Raw genomic sequence first — 7389 nt, 5'->3', positions numbered from 1 at the left:
CCCAGCGCCCGCCGTCCTTCCCGCTGTGCCAGGCTGGGTGTGAGCAGCAGGTGGGTGAGCTCTGTCCCAGACTGAGCAGATGGCTCAGCTGTCCCTGCTCCTCAGGCTCCTACCTTGACTCAGGGCTTTTCTTTTCCCAGGGTGAACTGGGGACAAGGAGGAGAATCCCTCCCCTGCTGCCTGGTCCGTGTGGGCTCTGCCCAGGGCCGCTGTCCCCGTGCATTCCCCAGCTCACTCCGGGGCAGGATTGCTCCTGTCTCACCTGGGTTTCTCCTGTTGCCATGGCAGAGGCTGCAGGCACAGCTTGAAACCCTCTGCTGTCACCTCCACAGGCTCTGAGCACGTGTGGCTGCTGCTCCTGCAGTCCCTGCACATAAATATTTCATGTCTACAGCCAAGAAATGGGAAGAACCCATTTAATCAGCCCGAGTGCCACCATGCCCCAATGAGGGGTGGATTTGCAGGACTAAATGAGGCTTTGTAGGCTCTGGGATCATGTCCAGGCCTGGCTTTCCTTCCCTGAGCCCACTGTGAAACCCAGACTGTCACTGCCCCACATCGCTCTGTGGCCCCTGAAAATTCATCATTTGCCATTCCCAATGTTCTCAGTCTGGCCTGGCTCCAGACAGGTCTGACAGAGAGGAGGTTTAGATTGGAAATGAGGGAAAAATCCTTCCTTGTGAGGGTGGGGAGGCCCTGGAATGGATTTCCCAGAGCAGCTGTGGCTGCCCCATCCCTGGCAGTGTCCAAGGCCTGGGACAGTGGAAGTGTCAATGTCCCCTCCAGCCCAGGCCATCCCTTGATTCTGTGAATTCTGGAAAAACCCTCCAAGGCCGGGCTCACAGCTCCAGGATACGAGTGGGAGCTTGTTTGTGAGGCTGCTGCTGCTTGACTTGGCTCCTGTCAGGACAGCTTTGATCCTCAGCTCCTTGGAAAGCCCACTTGTGATAACCCAGCCAACAGCTCAGAGCCAGGCTGAGCATCCTCCTCTGTTCCCATGGCAACGGGATGCCTTCTCCATTGTCACAGGGACCTGTTTTAGGGACACCAGGGGTGCTGCTGAGGACACAGGCTCACCCCAGGAAGCTGCTGGCCCCATCCCAGGAGCCCTCACAGGGATTTGGTGCTGCTGCTTCCCCAGGGAAAAGAGATCCACCCCATGAAATTCCATTTTATCCCTGTTTTAATGTGTGACATCTGTTCAGAGATGCTCCAGTGGGGCTCCATCACCTCCAGTTCCCACAATCCCGGAGTTTCACCTCCCGTTCCGTTCCCATTCCATCATTTTTAAAGCGTTAAAACGCGCTGGGTGTTGAGCTGGTTACGATTCCTCTAAAAAAGCATTTAAACAAACCCGCCCTGGGAATGTGCTCAGCTCCCTTGCCCAGGCAAAACCCCATGTTTGAGCTGTAGGTAAGTCCAGAGGTTTTCCTGGGCTTTTAACTCCTTCCTGCACTGTTTGGTGACGTTCTGCTGCTGCCAGGAAAGGCAGAATAAAAGCAGACAGAGGGAAAGCTGCTGGCTCCTGGTTAATGGTGTTGGAGCATCATCCCAGCCCTCACCCCAGCTCTGGGCGTGCCAGGGATTTATTCCGGTCACTCATCCAGCAATTCCTGGAGTGCACAGGAATTCCTCCTGCACAGGACTCTTCCTCTTTGCTTTAACCCTCTCATTGCTGGCATTAAATCAGGGCTGGGAACCTCCAGGAGGTGAAGGGTGGCTCTGGAAAATTCTTTCTTCTCTAGTGGATTTATCCCACCAGGCACAAATCCCAAAGGTTTGCTACAGCTGCCAGGTTTTTGGAGTTTTCAGGTGTTTTATGTGAAAAATCCCAATTTTGATGGGAGAAGTGGTGAGGTGGAAGAAACAGGAGGGGCCCTGTGACATGCCATGTTGTGTTTGTAGGGCACTCAGCTCAAATACGGGGTGGTTGGACTCCAGCCCTGTTCTGGCTGACACAAATATCGGGATGTATCCCCAGCTAGAGGGTTCCTTTCTGTTCTCCAAGGAAAATGTGGAGGAAAGAGGCTCTAATGTGAGCCAGACCAGCTCCAGATTTGTCCTGTACAGGGAGGATTTTCAACTGTGTGAAATCATTCCATGGAAAATGCCTTGTCCTGCCATCAGGAATTGTGGTGGAGGTGCTGGAGCTGCAGGATGGATTTGAGCAGCCTGAATTATGCAGTGAATTGGATCTGAATGATCCTTCCTGGTCTTAAAAATCCAGGACTTTACCCCAGCACAGAAAATAGAGGCTTTCCCCTGATTTTTCAGGAGGGTTTTTTGGCCCTGGATGTTTTTTCCCCTGATTCTTTGTTCTGCTTGGCTCCATCCACCCACCTGACTCCCCTTTTGGAACTACCCCCAGGGAAACAAGGTTTCAGGCATTGTCCCTTCCTTCTCAGGGGTCTCTCTGCCACAATTTGTGCCAGGGAGGGATTTTTCCAGTGGCTCCACACCCTCCTCTCCCCACCAGCTGATCTCATCTATCAGCAGGGCTCTTTAAAACCTTTTGTTGGCAAAAAATTTGTAATTTTCTCCGCATTTTGTGTCATCTCTAAAGGCAGGGAAGGTGCTGCTGTCCCAGAATTGTAATAACTTATCTCTCCTTGTTGCCTTTGTGTCAGGTGTTATTATTAATCCTTATCAGTCTGTTGAGGGGAGGAAATTAAAAGGTCTGAAGGGACTGAAACTCAGCTTAGAAAAATTTGTACCTTGGTCACAAGCAGAAACAACAAAAAAAATTGATTATGTATAAGATTGAGAAGTGTATTTCAAAGTGATTGCCTTTTATTTTTGGAAATAAGCACTACATAGGCCAAAAAATAAATAAATAAAGGAAACTCTCCCTTCATCCCCAAAAAGGGTGGGAAGGCAAAGGAGAACCACAGCAAACCCAGACAGGGCAATTCAGTACAGCATTAAAATGCAGAGTTAAATGTATTTAACTGGAAAGAAGTTATTTGGAGTTGCTGTGAATAAATAATGTATTTCAGTTTTCATAAACAACTCATTTTCCTTCGCAGAAAGCACCCAGAGCAAATGTTGCTCTGAAATTGTTTAATTACTGAGCCTTGCACTGAGTTATTTGTTATGAACTTTATGGTTTTCAGCATCTTCCTCTCTTAGATTAAATCTCATTTTCCCACTCAAATGCTGGGGTGTGAATGGAATCAGCACTTTCTGTATTTAGAATGGAACTGGCATTTCTGCATTATTAAAAGTGGGATCAAACAGGAAAAAATGGGTTTCTCAGGAATCCTGGAGCTCGTTTGGCTTTTCTGTTTCTTGTTTTCAGCAATGCCTTTCAGTGCCAGCACAAGGAGTGGGGTCCAGTTGTTCTCCAGCTGCAAGAGGAAAAGGAATTTTGTTCCAGTCCCATGTCCATGACCTTTTCCAGCTGCTCATAAAATGGGATTTATTCAACACCATTCCAGGCTTTGACCTGAAAGGTTAATTTTAACCAAGCTGGCCAATTTACCTTTAATGGGATTTATTGGCACCCAAATAGAAATCAATAGGAAATCTCCATTACTGGGCTTGTAAAACCAGCACAGAAAACAGAAATAAACAGGAATTAGTAGAATCAAGAGAACAAAAGTAACAAACCCAGAGCTATGCCTGGAGCTGATCCTTTGGCATTTAGGTTTCAATACCTTGCAGGATTTTGGTGTGGATTTGGTGACCAAATTCCCTCCCTGCAGTTCTTAAACTTACTCTTGAGCAGAATTTCCTGCAGGGCTCTGGGGCAATCTGATCTCTGCCCTGAGGAAGGTTTTTTCCAGAAGTGCCTCTGGCTTCTCCCCCTTTCTCCCTTCCAAGCTGGGAGCCCGGGATGCTGCTTGTGAGTTTAGCACATATTTCAGCCTTGTAATGAGATTTCTGGGGCTGTGGGAATGGCAATCCCAGCTCCAAGGGGAGGTTAAAGGTGGGCGGGATGGCTGCAGTGGCTCACAGAGCTCAGCTCGTTCCTGGTGCTGTCAGAAACTCCCTGGATAGCCCAGGGAAGTCGTTTAATCTCAGAACAACCTTCTTAGTCAGGACCTGTGGCTGCTCCTTGTGGATAAACAGCCAGCTCTGTCTGGAAGAGCAGTAATAAAACATACAAGAAAATCCTCTTCCACCAGAACGCGTTAAAAGCTCTTTTTAATTTTTTTTTTTCCATGGGGAAAGATATCTTTGAGCTGCCCCAAAGCTTCCAGATCCAGCCTCATTCCAGATACCCAACAGGATGGAAAATTCCCTTTCAAAGAACAGCCAAGTCAGCACAGAGCTGGGACAGGATCTTTTCACTTTATATCAGCTGAAGATCTTGGCTTGTAATGGCTGCAGCTTTGGGGGCTGAGCTAAAGGGGTTTCTTTTTCCACTGGTGGCTCCCAGACACTGATCAGACAATGCTGAAACCGGGACATTCTATCAAAAGAATTCGTGTCCTCCCAGAGCAGGAAGTGTAAAACACTTTGTGTGAAAGAAATATTAACATTTAAGCTAAAACTCACAGAAAAAAAAAAAAAAAAATCTGATAACCAGAAACAGCTTTAGGTGCAGATTCTTTTTATTTCCCTGAACTTGCAGAAAGTTTGGGGGCTGTGTGTATCTTGCAGAGTGAAAAGGAAAACACTGAGAGCTCTCTGCTGCAGCTCAGGCTCTGTTGTGTTTGGGGATGAGGGATGTTTGATCTGAGCTGCTGTGGGAAAGGCTTTGCCAGGCTGGGCTCAGAGCTGGGCTCCTGTCAGGGGAGCCAGGAGCAGCATTTCCAAGCACTTTTCTCTGTAATAATCTCACTGAAAAGCTGCTTTTTCACCCAACCCGGTTCAGAGGGAGATTCCTCTGCAGCAGCTTCGTGATTCAGCTGCAGGGGAACCATGTGGGATTTCCTTTTGGACCATTCCAGTGCTGGAAAACCCCAGCTCTGCCACAATCACAAGTGCTCCTCTCTGGTGTCCTCGGATTGAAAGCATCTCAAAGACCTGAGCACAATTCCAGGCTGCTGGGAGTGGGCAAATGTTGGATTTTTGTGTGATAATCAGAGGCTGAGTCTCCATCCTGCCTGTGCCACCACCTTGGGCTGAGACCCCGGGTTTGTGCCAGTGGGAATTGAGGGGTTTTTATCCCTGCCAGGGTCTGGCTGGGAGTTGCTGCAGTGATTTGGAGCTGCTGTAACTACTGGGGGTGTTTAAAGGAGCCTCGGGGGGGGGACTTGTCACTCCACAGGAGGGTGCAGCCAGGTGGGATCGGGCTCTGCTCCCAGGGAACAACAGGAAAAGGGGAAATGGCCTCAAATTGTGCCAGTTTTCCTATAAATGTCCTTGTTTTCACCTTGTGGGCTGACGTTGGGAATCTGGCAGGGAGGTGAGGGGAAGCCCAGTGGAACCCTGCCATTTTTAGCTCATTCTGTAAAACACAACACTGCCATGAAGATGCCACTGCTTTACCTGCTGGAAATGTGTGGTTTTTCCCTCTGGAAAGTTTTGTTTTCCCGTCTCCTCCCCTTCCTCCGTGGCTCCTGCCACTCTTCACACCTCCATTTGCAACGTCACTAAATTACCTGGTAACAAATCTCCTCGAAACCCTGCTCTTAAACATTTCTCTGCTGCCATAAATCCAAGCTGCTGAACAGATTGGAGGGGTGTGAGGTGCCACATCAGGCAGCGAAACGGGGAGATAAGGGCCTGAACAAGCTCAGCTCTGCTAACGGGTGTTTGATCATTGCTCACGTGCTGCCACAGCAAACAAACCTTTAAAAATAAGTAAATGGACGATGTGTCCTTTTCATCTGCTTTATCTTGTCTGCCTGGAGCTGGGAGATTCATAACTCACTCTCCTCGGGCCTCATAAATTGTTTCTATTATTCATGATTAAAGTCCCGAGCAGAAGGTTCTTGCATATATCAGCAGACACTTGTTAGAGACATCCTGATGTTATTAAGACATAGATTCAGCCAAAGGTCGTTAGGAGAGCGTCCAAGTGGAAAGATCACGTGGGAGATGGAGGAGAAAATTAGGGCTGAATGTAAAATAGGAGTGGGGAAGCGTCACTGGGAAGCGGAGCAGGACGAAAGGGGAATGGGGGCACAGTTTTGGGGCAGGGGAAAAGCGGGAAGAGGTGCAGCACATCACCATCCCCTCCCGGTGGAGTTTAACCCCGAAAACCACACACAGTTTGTTCCAAGCCTCGTTAAGCTGGGCTTTATTGAGGCAAATTTTAAATGTAAAGCCACGCTAGAGCTTATCCCTGGCGTTTAACACAAACCCCTCCACGCCTGGCAGGAATATCCAGATGGTGCAGAGCCTCACAGAGGCTGTGCCTGCAGTTCCAAGCCTCAGAATCCAGCTGGAGGCCTGGATGATGTGGGAATGTGCTGCTGCTGGCCCAGATGAGCCCTCCCAGCTCTGCCAGCCCCCTCCTGTTCGAGCTGGAGGTGCTGGGAAAACAAAGTTATTGATTCATTGACGGCGGTTTAATTGGAACAGATCCACGGAGCAGGAATAGCTGCAGCTCCTGGGGTCCCAGGGAATATCCAGGCAGGTGCATTTGTCACATGCTTGGCTGATTTGGAGATCTCTAGGAGGAATCCGAAGGGGAAATAAAGGGTATTGAGAGACAAGGAGCAGATTCCTGCTTGACAAGCCCCTCCTGGGTGTGTTTTGTGAGGTATTTCTGTGTCCCTGAGAACAGCTCCTGTCAGGTATTGCATGGAATGTTTGATTGGCAAAGCATGGTCTGCGTTTCAGAAATGCAAACATAACTCCACGTGCCGTAGCTCAGATCTGGAAAACAGAAACAGACTCCACAAAAGTATAAAAAAATCATTATTCAGTGTCAGAGCCCGGCCCTGGGTGTGCCGGGTGCTGTGCACGCCGTGGGGACAGTTCCTGTCCTGTCCCAGCTTTCTGGAGGTGACATCTCAGCCCCAGAAGTGCCCAGCCCAGCCTCTCCTTCGCTTTGTGCCTGGGTAATGGCATCTGACAGCAAATGAAAACACCCTGAACACGGGGAGCTGCTGCCCTGGCAGGCTCAGGAGGATCCTCCCCAGCTCCGCCGTGCCAAGGGCCAGGGCCAGCTCCCACTCGGGCACCCAGGGGATGTTCCCAGGCTTTAGAGCAGCACCAGGTTGGAGAAATGTGCTTTTTAATGCCAGGCATGGCAGTGAACTGATGCCCCGATGTCACTGCTGGTCTGAATGTGCTTAATGGTAGGGCAGGTGTTTAATTAAAGAGTTTGCCTGGCCTAGGAGCCCAGGAAGCCAAAAATAGATGAGTTAGGAACAGAGAGACCCAGACCAGCTTTGGCCTTCACCAGGAGGAGAACTGCTCCCAGTGGGTTGGGATCTCAAACAGCACTTTAAATTTAAATTTAAATAAAATAAAATTAAAAAAAAAAAAAAA

Source organism: Corvus kubaryi, unplaced genomic scaffold, assembly GCF_017639235.1.
Source record: "Corvus kubaryi isolate FWS band 111438036 unplaced genomic scaffold, C.kubaryi_AGA036_p1.0 37367, whole genome shotgun sequence".
Taxonomy (NCBI): domain Eukaryota; kingdom Metazoa; phylum Chordata; class Aves; order Passeriformes; family Corvidae; genus Corvus; species Corvus kubaryi.
This window is presented reverse-complemented; position numbering follows the sequence as displayed.